The sequence below is a fragment of the Aquarana catesbeiana genome, linkage group LG03 (genome assembly GCF_042186555.1).
Source record: "Aquarana catesbeiana isolate 2022-GZ linkage group LG03, ASM4218655v1, whole genome shotgun sequence".
Taxonomy (NCBI): domain Eukaryota; kingdom Metazoa; phylum Chordata; class Amphibia; order Anura; family Ranidae; genus Aquarana; species Aquarana catesbeiana.
Genome location: NC_133326.1, coordinates 42,754,623 through 42,772,005, shown reverse-complemented (window position 1 = coordinate 42,772,005; position 17,383 = coordinate 42,754,623). Strand labels below are relative to the sequence as shown.

Below are 17,383 nucleotides of genomic sequence, written 5' to 3'. Positions count from 1 at the left end.
GGCTTCAACATTCCTGTCAATGTTAACAGCCCAACTACAGGTAAACTTCTCAACTCAACCTCATCTTTTGACCTAACCCAATGGACACATACTTCCACTCACTCCAATGGTAATACCCTTGACCTTGTACTCTCCCATCTCTGCAACCCTGGCAACCTCACCAACATTTCCTTTCCTCCCTCTGATCACAACCTCATCAGTTTCACTGTATCCTTGCCTCCAACCACCCATCCCTCCAAGCAGCAAACAATTACTTGTAGAAACCTTCGCCACTTTAACCCTTCTCTTCTCTACTCTGCTACTGACCACCTGTAATGGAAATTTGTAAGTTCTGTATATAATTGTATTCTATTTTGTATGTATTGCACACTGTCCTCACTGTGCTCACGGCACTAATAATGTTTTCAGTAAATGTTTACATTCTTTCGAGTCCTGGTTAGAATTAGCCTGCCTATGTAACGCCCCTTGTTACCATAAACGTACAATTGTAATATTAATGTGATACCTACGTAATCATGTGTATAAAAGCCTTCAATTCCATCATGATAAAGCAGAACAGTTATTTGGAAAGATGCTGAGTGTATCTTTTGTGTCTGTTCCCTACTGCAGTAGTTATTAATAATTTGGAACCACTAATCAATATGAGGATAGGAGTTGCCTATCTATAAAATGTCCTGGTCACCACCTATATGACATAATCTCTCCCCTGTCCAGTCCCGACCTGGCCACCTCTGTCTACAACAGTTCACTCTCATCATCACTAGATGCAGTTGCTCCTCTAGCCACACACAGAATCAGGCCCCGACCATTACAACCCTGGCAAACTGACAACACTAGAAATCTCAAGAGACATTGCCATGCTCTTGAATGACTGTGGCATAAAACCAAATGCCCGCAAGACTTCACCCTATATAAATCTGCCCTTCTAAAATACAATTCCTGCCTCCATGCAGCCAAACAAGCATACTTTGTCTCTCTTATTAATTCCTTGTCATCCAGTCCCCGTCGGCTCTTCTCAACCTTTAACTCTCTGCTTAGTCCCCCACCCCCCCACCCACTAACTCACTCACTGCCCAAGAGATTGCCAATCACTTCAAAGACAAGACTGATGCCCACCTAACCAATTATCCCCTGGATCCTGTTCCCTCACAACTGCTACGGTCACCCTCTTCTTCTATCCTATACTCCCTCACTCACATCTTCAATCTCTCCCTCTTTAGTGGCACCTTCCCCTCCCCTCTAAAACATGTGCAGATCACTCCTATACTTAAAAAGCCCTCACTGGACCGCACCACCCTCAACAAATTAAGACCCATCTCATTGCTCCCATTCACCTCTAAACTTCTAGAACGCTTAGTCTACAACCATCTTAGCTCCTACCTCAGTGAAAATAACCTTCTTGACCCCTTACAGTCTGGCTTCCGCTCGCAGCACTCCACGGAAACCGCCTTACTAAAACTCACTAACGATTTACTAACTGCTAAAACCAACAGCCAGTACTCCATACTCCTACTACTTGACCACTCTGCGGCCTTTGATACTGTTGACCACCTGCTCCTTCTCAATAAACTACATTCCCTTGGTTGGCCTCCGAGATTCTGCTCTATCCTGGTTCTCTGCCTATCTATCACAGAACTCCTTCAGTGTCACCTACAACTCTGTCTCCTCCTCTCCATTGCCCCTTTCTGTGGGGGTCCCCCAAGGCTCTGTTCTTGGACCCCGCCTCTTCTGTAGCTACACCTCCTCCCTTGGTCACTTGCTAACCGCCCACGGCTTCCAATACCACTTATACGCCGATGACACCCAAATCTATCTGTCTACTCCTCACCTCACTCCTTCAGTCTCCTCTCACATTACTAACTTACTAACTGACATATCAGCATGGATGTCACACTACTTCCTTAAACTAAATCTCTCTAAAACTGAGCTATTAATATTCCCCCCCTCCCGTGCCCCCCTCCATGACTTTTCCATCAAAATCAACAATGCAACCATCAGTCCCTCCCCTCACGCCAGGGTACTAGGTGTAATCCTAGACTCTGACTTGTCATTTCAGCCACAAGTCCAATCGTTGTCAAAAGTGTAGAATTCACCTCCGTAACATCTCAAAAATGCGCCCTTTTTAACAAATGAAACCACAAAGCTCTTCATTCACTCTCTTGTTATCTCTCGCCTTCACTATTGCAACTCCCTTCTCATTGGCCCATAGGCTATCCCCCCTTCAGTCTATCATGAATGCTGCTGCCAGACTTATCAACCTTACCAACCGCTCAGTGTCTGCCAACCCTCTGCTCCAATCCCTAAACTGACTCCCAATCACCCAGCAAATTGAATTCAAAATACTAACCACAACATACAAAGCCATTCACAACTCTGCCCCGAGGTACATCACCAAACTTGTCTCCAAATATCACCCAAATTGTCCTCTCCTCTCTTCTCAAGACCTCCTACCAGGGCTGTGTTTTGGCCTAGGCCAACAAGGCCTAGGCCTAGGGCGGCACTTTGCGGGGGGCGGCAAAATAGGCCGCCCCCCCGCATGAGAGAAAGCCCCCCCATCCGTCTGACTGATTCCCGGCTCCCGCTGCCGCCTCCCGCACACTTGCAGCCCACGGCGGCCGGCTTTCTGTAGCGGCGCCGCTGTGTATGGGCGTGCTTGGTAGAGGGTGGGGGCGTGTATCTCACGCCCCCTACTCTCTGACAAGCACGCCCATACACCGCGGCGCCGCTACAGAAAGCCGGCCGCCGTGGGCTGCAAGTGTGCGGGAGGCGGCAGCGGAAGCCGGGAATCAGTCAGATGGATGGGGGGGCTTTCTCTCATGAGGGGGGGCGGCGTGTGTCACTCGCGCCCCCCATAAGCAACAGGTGACAGGTGGAGCCTTAAGCTCCGCCTACCCTCCCCTGCACTGTTTTCCTGCAGTGAATCGTCTCCTCGGCCCTGGGGCTGTGACGTCAGGAGGAGAGAGAGGAGCACGAGGGAAACCCCCAGGACAGCAGGTACAATGATTTAATAAAGTATATCAGTATTATGGGCACTGGCAGCATTTGATGGGCACTGGCAGAATTTGATGGGCACAGTGGCTGCGTTTGATGGCACAGTGGCTGCGTTTGATGGCACAGTGGCTGCATTTGAGGGCACAGTGGCTGCGTTTGATGGCACAGTGGCTGCGTTTGATGGGGCACAGTGGCTGCGTTTGATGGCACAGTGGCTGCGTTTGATGGGCACAGTGGCTGCATTTGAGGGCACAGTGGCTGCGTTTGATGGCACAGTGGCTGCGTTTGATGGGCACAGTGGCTGCGTTTGATGGCACAGTGGCTGCGTTTGATGGGGCACAGTGGCTGCGTTTGATGGGGCACAGTGGCTGCGTTTGATGGGGCACAGTGGCTGCGTTTGAGGGCACAGTGGCAGCATTTGATGGGCACAGTGGCTGCGTTTGAGGGCACAGTGGCAGCATTTGATGGGCACAGTGGCTGCGTTTGAGGGCACAGTGGCAGGATTTGATGGGCACAGTGGCTGCGTTTGAGAGCACAATGGCTATGTTTGATGGCACAATGGCTACGTTTGATGGGGCACAGTGGCTGCGTTTGAGGGCACAGTGGCTGCGTTTGAGGGCACAGTGGCTGCGTTTGATGGGCACAGTGGCTGCGTTTGAGGGCACAATGGCTATGTTTGATGGGGCACAGTGGCTGCGTTTGATGGGGCACAGTGGCTGCGTTTGATGGGGCACAGTGGCTGCGTTTGAGGGCACAATGGCTATGTTTGATGGGGCACAGTGGCTGCGTTTGATGGGGCACAGTGGCTGCAATTGATGGGCACAGTGGCTGCAATTGATGGGCACAGTGGCTGCATTTGATGGGCACAGTGGCTGCATTTGATGGGCACAGTGGCTGCGTTTGATGGGCACAGTGACTGCGTTTGATGGGCACAGTGGCTGCGTTTGATGGGGCACAGTGAGACACACCCCCCCCCTGTGATAGCATTAAAACTCAGCAGCTAAAAATACTGTAGCTGCTTACGTTTAATATTAGGACACTTACCTGTCCAGGGATCCAGCGATGTCGACACCTCAGCCGATTTTCAGGTTGGCTCTCGGGTTTTGCCACTATCATTCATGGTAAGGGAAACTGACCGGTTCCCTACTGCACATGTGCGAAGCGCGTTGCACTTTCAGAATGGCCTAGCGGAGGAAGGAGGAGGGGGGGCAAACATCAGAGGGGACAGCGCAGTCTTCCGGAAGTGGGGAAGGGTACCTGTCAGAAACAGGTACCCGTTCCCCCCTGAAAGGTGCCAAATGAGCCTAAAGAGGAAGGGGAGTTGTTTACAGATGATAGGGTGGGTCTTAAACAGGAAGGGGTGTGGCCTCGGCAGGATGGGGGGGTCGTATTTAAATTAGGGGGGTGCATGCGTTTAGTCAGGCCTAGGGCAGCACAAAACCTAAATACACCACTGCCTCCTGCTCTCAAACTCTCTCGTCTCCTCCTCTCATGCTCGTCTCCAGGATTTCTCCAGAGCCTCTCCCATCCTCTGGAACTTGCTACCCCCACCTGTCCGGCTATCCCCTACTCTTGCTACCGTCAGGCGATCCCTGAAAACTCATTTCTTCAGGAAAGCCTATCACGTCTCTAACTAATCTTTTACCACTTCCATCAGCTCATTCCCCACAGTTACAACCTTTTGTACCACCTGCCCCACCCTATTAGATTGTAAGCTCTTCTGAGCAGGGCCCTCTTAATCGTCTTGTATTTTATTGTATTATAACTGTATTGTCTACCTTTTATATTGTAAAGCGCTGTGTAAACTGTTGGCGCTATATAAATCCTGTATAATAATAATAATAATATTCATAAAAGGAAGGGGCCGGTAAATTACATATTTACTAGCCCCTTCCCCCACTCTCCATTCTGAAACATCCCCCCCCCCCAGCAACCAGGGGGAGAGGAGAAGAGGGAAGCCAGCAGCACTGTGGGGGGCACAACATGGGGGGAAGCCCAAACAATGGGGGGAATCGGCACCACACACAGTGATTAGGGTGTGCCCAGTCACAGCTGGCACACCCCCTGCGCATGCCTATGGTACTTACCTAATTGCAACCTGCTTCGGTCCAGTCACGTGAACCAGCTTGCCCGTGTCAGCTAGCATGGAGCCACGACATCAGATGGGCCATTGAAGCCTATGGGTGACATCATCACTCCAGGATCTACTAGCTGTTGTCAGAGCGGACTCTCCTCTCTGGCTGACACAGGGGTGATCACAAATAGGTAAGTATACACACCTTTCTAACACAGGTTAGTAAGAATTGATGTTAGAGGGAGGGTAGAATTAGGTTTATCCAGGATTTCTACCTTAAGGTGTATGTGAACACAATCAATTATATCTGATATAATCTCTAACATGTTAATGTAATTTGAATATTATATATGTCACTCTTCCATAAAGGCCAGATTTGTGGAGTGCAAGAGTTACCATGGGCCTCTTGGCTCCTTCTCTGATTAATGCCCTCCTTGCCCGGCCTGTCAGTTTAGGTGGACGGCCATGTCTTGGTAGGTTTGCAGTTGTGCCATACTCTTTCCATTTTTGGATGATGGATTTAACAGAGCTCCGTGAGATGTTCAAAGCTTGCATAATTTTTTTATAACCTAACCCTGCTTTAAACTTCTCCACAACTTTATCCCTGACCTGTCTGGTGTGAAAAGAAGAATATACTCGCTCAGTTTTGGGCAAGGGTTGCCATCATCCTGTTTTATAATCCAGAAAACAACAATTCCTCTTTTGTTAGGACTTTTTTACTGCAACCGAAATACTAAATTAATTATATAAAAGTATCAATTTTATTTTAGTTTACAATTTAAAAAGAAGAAAAGGAAAACCTTCATGAGGCTCCAATGTATTAAAAACAACAATAGATCATACAACATTGTAGCACAACGTTATTCAAGGTGGTGATACCCGATACCATATACTACTGTAAATTCTATGATTAATTAACAGTTTAGCATGGAAAGGGACATACTAAAGTGTTTCAATGTATCTTCCTCAGGGATGTTTAATGCCACCCTGAAATGTAAAAAGAAATACCAATAAATTGGAATTACATAGATCAGCATATTGAGTATCAAGAATGATTACCAGTGTACATTACAAACAAAATGACTGTGCCAATGCCTGAGAGTCCTCAAAGGAAACCTTCACTTCCAGGAAACCACAAGACACTCACCAAAAGAGACCTTTCTGGTGTGTTCCTTGGCCTTCATGATGCTTTTTGTTCACTAAGGTTCTCTAAAAAAACCTCTAAGGGCTTCTAAGAACAGCTGTATTTATACCAAGGTTAAATTACACATAGGTGGACTCTATTTACTAATTAGGTGACTTCTGAAGGCAATTGGTTCCAAAATTGATAATCATTTCCCTTCCACTTCACAATTATGTGCCACTTTGTGTTGGTCTATTACATTAAATCCCAATAAAATATATTTAAGTTTTTGGTTGTAACATGACAAAATGTGGAAAATTGTAAGGGGTATGAATACTTTTTCAAGGCACTGTATTATAGCAGTTTTACAAACACTGTTATGCAAGGCAGCTTACCACTGTCAATGGTTGCTAAGGATGCTAGCAAGTGCAGGCACCTCCTCATCCTTATCAACTAGTGGTGACACCGGCCCCATTCACTTACATGGCTAGGAATGCCCAGCAATGTATGCAAATGAGTCCCTATTCACAAAAAATGTAAAGGGTAAATACAAACACAAATTTTGGTGATATTTTTTAATTTTTATTTTAAAGTGCTACAATGTATATCAACTATCAATCACATCATCCAGTGATGTTGATGCACCTCAATCACGATAGAAAAAAGGAAAAAGCTGCGCTAGGACTTATTAAAACAAAGGCAGCAACTCAAATGTGGGATACACACAAAATAGACAGATAAAATGGAGAATGGTTGTGCCTATAACAACAGGTGAATCAATAATGATGAGAATAGTCCATAAACTCAATTGTTGAATAACACCACAGTGACTCCACACATATGAAAGCCCGACCACCGTATAAATTGCCTGCTTACCAGATAGAAAGCAGAAAGAGGCGTTTGGCTATAACCCAGCCACGGCCTTTGTCTTCCAAGGATGGCTGCTGGACACACACGGGAAATGGACCTGGTACTGGCAACCCCCTAAGCTTCTTCTTGATTCATAGCTGTACGGAGATGTACTCGGGATAGGCTCAGAAAAAAGAGAGACTGTCAATTGAGGGAAAAGTTGATGTAAAAATTCTGTTATTTTTGTAGAAGTTCTGGCTCTAATTTTATCTCCTCTGCTGCCACTTCCAGCAAAAAAAAATTCTTCATCAGTTTAGGCCAATATGTATTCTACATATTTTTGGTAAAAAAAAAAAAAGCGTAATAAGCGTATATTGATTGGTTTGCGCAAAAGTTATAGAGTCTACAAAATAGGGGATAGATTTGTGGCATCTTTTTTTTTTACTAGTAATGGCGGCGATCTGCGATTTTTAACGGGACTGTGACATTTCGGCGGACAGATCGGACACTTTTGACACATTTTTGGGACCATTGACATTTATACAGTGCTATAAAAATGCACTGATTACTGTGTAAATGCCACTGGCAGGGAAGGGGTTAACATTAGGGGGCGATCAAGGGGTTAAATGTGTTCCTTAGGAGGTGTTTCTAATTGTGGGGGGATGGGACTGACTGGAAGAGAAGAGAGATTGCTGTTCCTAATCACTAGGAACAGCAGATCTGTCTCTCCTCCCCTGTTAGACCAGGGATCTGTCTGTTTACATCGCAGCCACATGCATCGGCTCCGGCACTGCGCCTCTTTAAGCGACTGACATTCACCTACAGCGATTTGCCTAGGAGAGCCAACCTTCCACAGTATAATGATGGCGGCTGGTCCTTAAGCGGTTAATAATGATCTTGTTTGCACACATCACCCCAAAAACATTTTTAAAGTTGTGTTCCAGGTATGACAAATTTGACATCAGTTACATCAGTCCAGCGTGGATCAGTGTCAGTCTGTATGTGCCATACCTGTTAGATCTCCATGAAAGTTGGAAATCATTGAAGTAGACACCCCTAATACTAAGATCTCTACTAGGTTCCAAGTGTGAGTGGCCTGCAATGCCGTGCTGCATTGTGAACAGAGGAGGTGACTCGGCATGGGCACCATTCAGAGACAACTTGGCATTTTCTCAAGTAAAGTGTTTTCTTATTGGACGAGGTAGAGATTATGACCCCACTGCCCCAACTCTCCACCTCATCCAATTAGAGAATGCTTTGCAATAATTGAGAAAATGCATGGTGTTCCCTGAATGTTGCCTACTACAGTCATTTCCATCTTCCATGTGGATCCCACAGGTAAGGCGCATACAAACTTACATTGGTTCAAACTGGAGCAGTGTAGCTATATAAAAATTGTTATATCTAGAATGCCACTTTATTTTTGTTTTATTTCAGTTTATATTGTACATTTTTTATTATTTGCTTTACTTGTTTTAATAAATTATTTTACTGAATAGTTTACTTTTCTGAAACATGGAACAAAAAACAAACAAACATGTTATACTTACATGCTCTGTGCAGTGGTTTTGCACAGAGCATCCCGGATCCTCCTCTTCTCCAGTCCCCCAATAGCGCTCCTGGCTCCTTCCCCCCTGTTCACCGACACACACAGCTTGGCTCGGCCCCTCCACCCGCTTCTCACTGTCTGTGAATGACTGCAGCAGGAACCAATGGCTCTAGCTGCTGCCTCTCTGTACAGTCAGGAGAGGGAGAGCAGAGAGAGACGCTGCTCTGTGTGTAGCTGACTGTTGCAGTTCTGGCCTGTGAAATTCCCAGATCGGAATGGCAGCTGCATTAGCCAGCTACACACTGTGCAAATAAAGGCCGTGTCTGTGTCAGATCTAAGTTATTGTGCTGTGTGGGAAGGGGAAGATCTGCTGAGTGTCCAGGATGTGTGCAGAGCGGGGCTGGGAGGAGAAGCTCTGCTGAGTGCCCTGCCAGCAGTGACCCTTCCATTTTATTTATTTATTTATTTCAGTTACTTATATAGCGCCGTCAGTTTATGCAGCGCTTTACATATACATTGTACATTCACATCAGTCCCTGCCCTCAAGGAGCTTACAATCTAAGGTCCCCTAACACACATTCATACATACTAGGGCCAATTTAGACAGAATCCGATTAACCTATCAGCATGTCTTTAGAATATGGGAGGAAACCGGAGGTCCTTGAGGAAACTCATGCAGGCATAGGGAGAACATGCAAACTCCAGGCAGATGGTGTCCTGGTCGGGATTCAAACCAGCGACCCTCTTCTCTAGTGACCACTGTTCCTTAGCCCTTCTGATCCCTATCCTCTACCCTACTGACACCTGTAAACTCCACTACTGACCTCTATCCTCTGTCCTACTGAATCATGTACACTCTCCTGCTGACCTCCCATCCCCTGCCCTGCTAACCGCTGCGCATTGCACTGATATCCCGCTGTATACTGTCCTACAAATGAATAGTCTCTATACACTGCCCCGCAAATTAATAGTCTCTATACACTCCTCCCAAACTGCTGACCCTATTCTCGGCACTGCTGACCCCTGTACACTATCCTACTGGCTCCTATATACTGCACTGCTGGTCATCCATCCTCTGCCCCCTGACATCTTTTACTGCACCCCAACATCAGACAGGCTAGATCCAGTCCTGTCAGTGGGAGGAGGAATAATGTCTCATCATTAATGTCAGTGAAAGGTATAGTGCCCCATCCTTGGTATCATTGGAAGAAATACTGCTCCATCAATGGTGGCAGTGAAAGGAATAATGTCACATTGTTGGTGTCAGTGGGAGGGATAAGTACCCCATCATCGATATCAGTGGAAAGAATAGTGGGTGAATAGTGCCCCATCATCGATATCAGTGGAAAGAATAGTGCCCCATCATTGGTGGTATCAGTGGGTGAATAGTTCCCCATCATTGGTGGTAGAAATAGTGCTCCATCAATGGTGGCAGTGAAAGGAGTAATGCCCCATTGTTGGTGTCAGTGGGAGGGATAGTGGGTGAATACATCCCCATCATTGGTGGTATGAGTGAGTGAATATTGGTGGTATGAGTGGGTGAATATTGGTGGTATGAGTGGGTGAATATTGGTGGTATGAGTGGGTGAATATTGGTGGTATGGGTTGGTGAATACTGGTGGTAGGAGTTGGTGAATATTGGTGGTATGATTGGTGAGCAGTGCCCTATGATTGGTGAGCAGTGCTGTCTATCCTCCCAGGTGATGTCTCTGTATAGAGGTGTCTGGCAGTCACTCGCTGTGCTCTGTATCCCGGCACTGGAAGGAGTTGTGTCCGGCGATCGGACGATCCTCCCATACACCGGCCGGGATCTGTCCTCATTCCTCTCCTCCAGTAACACAGACAACAGGTGGCGAGTTCTATCCGTGTGTTCTGTGTGTCCCCAATACTGAGGAATGATCTCTGCGCTGGGGATGGAAGGAGTTCCCTATAAAATGCAGAGAGCGGAGCCGTGCATCGGCGGGTGTGTGGGGTGTATGGGGGGTGTGGGGTGTATGGGGGGGGTGTGGGGTGTCGGGTTACAGAGGACAGTACAATGTGTGTGTTCTGTGGCCATTGGCACCCACCTATCCCCACCTATCCATACACTGCCTGACTTAGAGGGCTGACCCGGGGCTTGGCTTCTATGACGTCACAAGCTTCCTCTCTGCCAATGAATAGTCATTAAGCCTGAGAGCCCAAACATTCTACTACAGATCTCCGGAGTGAGAGAGAGAGAGGAGGCTGTGTGCTCGGGATATACAAAGGATCGTCCACCACTCAGCAACTGTGAGTATAGAAATCACTGTATACTGCTACCATCTTCATCCTCCTCCTCCTCATCATCATCTTCATATTGTATAACAATTGCTGCACACTACTATCTTTATCATAATCACTGCACACTGCTATCTTCATCCTCCTCATCATCATATTGTATATCAATGACTGTACACTGCTAACTTCATCATCATCATCCTCCTCATACTGTATGACAAGCACTGCACACTACTATCTTCATCATTATCATCATCATTCTCATCTTCATCATCATATAGAATAGGAATCATTGCACACTGCTACCATCTTCATCCTCATCTTTATCATCATATAATATATGAATCACTGCACTCTCCTATCATCACTCTTATCCTCCTCATCATATATATATATATATATAAATTACTGCACTCTCCTATCATCACTCTTATCCTCCTCATCATATATATATATATAAATTACTGCACTCTCCTATCATCACTCTTATCCTCCTCATCATATATATGAATCACTTCACTCTCCTATCATCATCATCATCATCATCATCATCATCATCGTCATCATCATCGTCATTATATAGTTTATGAATAATTGCATACTCCTTATCTTCATCACCATATAGTATATTAATCAGTGCATGATCACACTCCTGTTATATTCATCATCATCATCATATAGAGTTTAAATAATTGCACTCTCCTATAATCTTCATCATCATATAGTATTTGAATGACTGCATGACCTCAATCCTCATCATCCTCCTTATCATCTAGTATAGGAATCACTGCATGCTCACACTCCTGTCTTCATTGTCATCATCATCCTCTTCATCATTATCACCATCTTCATGATCATCTAGTATATAAAGCACCGCATGCTCACACTCCTATCATCTTCATCCTCATCTTTCTCACTATCCTATAGTATATAAATCACTGTATACTCAAGCTTCTATCCTCAACATCATCCTCATCACCGTCCTCCTCCTCCACCACCTTTATCTATACAGTCTAGATCAATTCTTTTGACAGTTTTTTTTACAAACATCAAAACTGGACAAGCACAATGTTTTCTAAGTTGCTCCTTACATTTACCAACAATACTATAAGTGACATTTCCAGTATTATGTACTTCTAATTTATTTCTCCAGCAAGGTACACTTGTACAGTTCTGGTATATCTTCATCACGGCAATAGAAATACTAATAGTAGTTGCTGGGTGACAGTTTAATGCTATTATCTTTCCATACCTGAGATTTTTATAACAGAAGGTTTTATCTTCCAGTTTCTATGTACTGTATTTGGAATTTATATATGTTTTATGCATTGCTTCATTTGAATGCTGAATCCAAAAGCGACATTAGTTTACAACTCTTCCACTACACCATTACTACCTTTTGTATCACTTCCATTTGGCTTTAGATTGTAAGCTCTTGTGATCAGGACCCCTAACCTTCTTGTCTTGAATTGTATTGTAACTGTACTGTCTCCCTTTGTTTTGTAATGCACTCTGCAAATTGTTTGTACTATATTATTATTATACAGGATTTATATAGCGCCAACAGTTTACGTAGCGCTTTACAACTTGAGGGTAGACAGTACAAATACAATACACTTTAATACAGTAGGAATCAGAGGGCCCTGCTCCTTATGCTGCGTACACACGAGTGGACTTTATGGCAGACTTGGTGGATAATTCGATCGTGTGTGGGCTCCAGCGGACTTTTTTTTCCCCAAACGTTCGACGGACCCAGAAATGAAACATGTTTCAAATCTTTCCGACGGACTCGAGTCCGGTCGAAAAATCCACTCATCTGTATGCTAGTCCGATGGACAAAAACCGACATTAGGGCAGCTATTGGCTACTGGCTATGAACTTCCTTGTTTTAGTCTGGTGTACATCATCACGTACGAATCCATCGGACTTTGGTTGATCGTGTGTAGGCAAGTCCGTTCATTCAGAAAGTCAGTCGGAAAGTCCGTCGAAAAGTCCGCCGGACCAAGTCTGCCATAAAGTCCGCTCGTGTGTACGCGGCATTAGAGCTTACAATCTAAGAGGGGAGGTCAAGAGATACAAGAGATAACTGTTGTGAATAATAATAATCTAATAATAATAATAATAGTAATAATAAACAGTATTGATGGAATTAATCAGTAGGGATTTCCTTGCTGTGCCTTTTCTTATTTGGAGTCTGATGCCTCTTCTTTTATTAGATCTGATTTCCCCTCTCGGCACTTTCACGTTCACAATTGTTTCCTGAGTACATTTCATGTTGCTGTTCCAGATGTCAGATTTTGGGAGATGGGAGATGGTATATGTCACCCTCTACTGGTGTGACTCCATAGGCATTCCCCTTTATTAGGCTCCATTCAACTTGTGTGACGCCTAAACACACACCAAATCATAGGCGTTCCCACGGTTCACAAGAAACGTGCATCTTTTTTTTGCAGATGCGCTGCACTGCCATTAACTGTTAATAGCAACCCAACACACCTTGCCAAAGCGCGTGCAAAATCATGTGACAAAACGCATGGTAACGAGGCACTGAAGAAAATGCAGTAGGCAGCTCATTCTAGTGAATAGCCCCCTGACCACAGCACACTGTAACTGGTGAAAAGAAATCACAGCAGTGCATGTGTGCTGCTTCATCACACATACACTATATTGTCAAAAGTATTGGGACGCCTGCCTTTACACACACATGAACTTTAATGATATCCTAGTCTTATGCCCCGTACACACGGTCGCATTTTCCGACGGAAAATGTGTGATAGGACCTTGTTGTCGGAAATTCCGACCGTGTGTGGGCTCCATCACACATTTTCCATCGGAATTTCCGACACACAAAGTTTGAGAGCTTGCTATAAAATTTTCCGACAACAAAATCCGTTATTCCAATCGTGTGTACACAAATCCAACGCACAAAGTGCCACGCATGCTCAGAATAAATTAAGAGACGAAAGCTATTGGCTACTGCCCCGTTTATAGTCCCGACGTACGTGTTTTACGTCACCGCGTTCAGAACGAGCGGATTTTCCCATAACTTTGTGTGACCGTGTGTATGCAAGACAAGTTTGAGCCAACATCCTAGGATTTTGTTGTCGGAGTGTCCGATCAATGTCCGACCGTGTGTACGGGGCATTAGTCCATAGGGTAAAATATTGAGTTGACCGTCCCTTTGCAGCTATAAAAGCTTCAACTCTTCTGGGAAGGCTGTCCACAATGTTTAGGAGTGTGTCTATGGGAATGTTTGATCATTCTTCCAGAAATGCCTTTGTGAGGTCAGGCACTGATGTTGGATGAGAAGGCCTGGCTCGCAGTCTCCAGAGTAATTCATCCTAAAGGTGTTTTATCAGGTTGAGGTCAAGTTCCTCCACCCCAAACTCGCTCATCCATGTCTTTATGGACCTTGCTTTGTGCACTGGTGAGCAGTCATGTTGGAACAGGAAGGGGCCATCCCCAAACTGTTCCCACAAAGTTGGGCGCATGAAATTGTCCAAAATGTCTTGGTATGCTGACGCCTTAAGAGTTTCCTTCACTGGAATTAAGGGGCCAAGCCCAACCCCTGAAAAACAACCCCACACCATAATTCCCCCTCCACCAAATGATTTGGACCAGTGCACATTTGATGTATAGATGGGGGAATGGGATCAGTTTTTTCGTTCAGCCAAGAAACCCTAAGGGCCATACACATGATAAGAAAATTGGATAAAAACTTCCATACTAGGAACGATCGGTCGATTATCTGTCCGTTAGTATAGATCTTTTAACAGCCAATTCCGACTGGTCAGATGAAAAAAAAAGGAGGCGCAAGCTAGACATTTTTCATCGTAAGTGACAAAAAACCAGATCTTTGTTTATTGTCTACAGTAATCATACAAAAATAATTGATTAGAAAATACCGTGCATGATCAGAAGCAAAGGACGACCTGTAAGATGTAGTTGTACATAGATCAGTCATAACATCATGACCACCCACCTAATATTGAGTATGACCCCCTTTTGCTAAAACAGCCCTGATCCACATGAATGGCAGGACCCAAGGTTTCCCAGCATTGCCCAAAGCCTGTCTCTGCCAGCTTGCCTTCTTATACCACATCCTGGTGCCATCTCTTCCCTAGGTAAGTATTGCACACGCACCCGGCCATCCACATGATGTATAAGAAAACGTGATTCATCAGACCAGGCGACTTTCTTCCATTGCTCCGTAGTCCAGTTCTGATGATCATATGACCATTGTACTTGTAGAAGCTTTTGGCTATGGACATGTTTTTTTTTTCTGCTTTCACCACATCAACTTCATGGACAACATGTTCACTTGCTGCCTAATATATCCCACCAATTTTCAGATGCCATTGTAACGAGATATTCCCTTTACCTGTCAGTGGTCATAATATTATGGCTGATCAGTGTATTTGTCTACATTTGCCTTTGTTGTATGAGAAATTTTGTGCAAGGTAAAGCGGAACTTTACCCAAAACGGTAAGCTCCACTCTTTCTCCTCCTGCCCCCTCCTCCTTTACATTTTTTTTTTTTGGGGGGGGGGGTGGTGAGTGGGTACCTAATTATGAAAGGTACCCGCTCCCCCACTTCTGGCTGAATCTGAGCAGACGTTCGGCCCACCCACATCACAGGTCCCAGAAGACTGCAGGGCCATTCACAAAGCGCAGAGCTGTTTGCACATGTGCAGTTGGAAGTACTGACGGTTTTCATTAGTCAAGATGCTGGCGCCTGGACCCGAGGCCGATTGAAGAATCGGGTTGGGTGAGGACAGAGCTTGATCCAGGGGCAGGCAAGTGTTCTTATATGAAAAGTTAGAAGCTACAGTATTTGTAGCTACTGACTTTCAGTTTTTTGGGGCAGAGACTGGAGCTCCTCTTTAAAATAATTTTCGGTCACATCATGATACACACATTCATGGAAAATCGGGCGGTCCTCATCCGATTTTGTCATAGTGTGTACTAGGCTTTACACATGTATGGCTAGGCTTTAGGCTAGGTTCATACTCCAGCATTTTCTTTTTTGCGCTTTCTTACAAGCATTTTTTGAACTTCAGCTTTTTTGTATTAGCCAATGGGAAGATAGTTACTAGGAGGAGAGGCAAGAAACAGCTTGAAAAATGCATTTTACCCATGTGCTTTGAAGGCTTTTTTTTCTTTAGGCGCTCTCATTCAAGTCTATAGAAACCAAAAACGCATTACTCTGCCCCATGAAGGCCATGTACTCTTTCGAGCCATGAGCGACATGTGAATGGGCACCGAAGAATCCTCAGCGTTGAAGTGAACCAGGGTTTAGGAGGTGGCCAGATTATGCCTAGGCACACAGCCTCTGGGGCTCTGCTGTTGGGGAACTACAAAGCTCAGCATGCACTGTCAGCACAGTTTGCAGAGAACGGTGTGAGTTCTAGATCTGCTGTAGGGTCTCAGGTTGTATTCCCTGCAGTGTGATCCACCCTAATTGTAGAATACGCCTGAATGAGACATTTCACAAAAGCCTTCCCCTCTGGAAACACTTACATTTAATCTAGGTATGACAAATCCTTTAGACTCGGTCATTTGGGGATCACAGCTTAATTGTACTAAATAACTTTCTAATAGAAAACATTTTCTCAGCTGTGTAGAAAAACTTGAGTCAGTAAAAATGTATCAATAGGAAATGAAAGAAAAGAAGAAGAGGAAACAACGTAATATTTGTTACATGAATTACCAACACACAATACTTACATGAGTTAAAGTGGTATTAAAGGTTCGGGTTTAAAAAACTACAAAAAAACAAACAAAACAAACAAACAAACATGTTATACTTTTTTTTTTTTTTTTTTAAATCAGAAAAGAGTTTTCACTTTAACTTTCACAGTACATGGTACATGACATTCAGTATACAGTAGCAAAACAGAAATGTATAACGTTCAACTTTCTAAAGTGAACTGTCAATTGGTACAGTGTATACAGAACCTTATAAGTGCTTTTTTTTTTTTTTTTTTTTTTATTAGTACTGTGTCATATAGTAAAATATTATAAGAAAAAAGGAAAAACATGTTATACTTACCTGCTTTACAGTATGTAATGATTTTGCACAGAGCAGCCCGGATCATCCTCTTGGCTGGTCCCCTGCTGGCGCTCCTGGCTCCTCTCCCTTGACCAGTGCCCCCATAACAAACTGCTTGCTATGGGAGCACTGGTGTGTGCTTGCTCCCGAGCCCTGCTCTATGCATCCATAAGACACACAGAGATGCAGCTTGGCCTCTGCTCTCTCCTCATTGGCTCACTGGCTGTGATGGACAGTAGCAGGTGCCAATGGTTGCTGTCTCAACCAATGAGGAGAGGTAGTCCCGGAACAGTTGAGGCTCTCGTACACATTGCTGGATCGAGAGGGGGCTCAGGTCAGTATTGGGGGGTGGGGTGCTGTGAGGGAAGCAACACATAGAATGGAAGAAGGTAAAAAACCTTCAGCCTTTACAACCACTTTAAAGGGTTTCTAAACCCAAGAAAAAAAAGCAATAGTACCGCATTTTTTCATACACTTTTACATTGATGGA

General features: G+C 44.8%; 1 protein-coding gene across 2 annotated transcripts in view; it reads left to right on the top strand.

Annotated features, from left to right (window-relative positions):
• Positions 1 to 10,718: 10,718 nt before the first annotated feature.
• HAPLN3 (hyaluronan and proteoglycan link protein 3) overlaps positions 10,719 to 17,383 on the top strand; it is a 61,849-nt gene continuing 55,184 nt past the window's right edge. Inside the window, exon 1 of one of the 2 annotated variants that reach the window (XM_073618440.1) lies at positions 10,719 to 10,854. The gene's annotated coding sequence lies outside the window, so the exon portion shown is untranslated. The remainder of the gene's footprint in view (positions 10,855 to 17,383) is intronic. The other variant, XM_073618442.1, reaches the window with a different exon arrangement.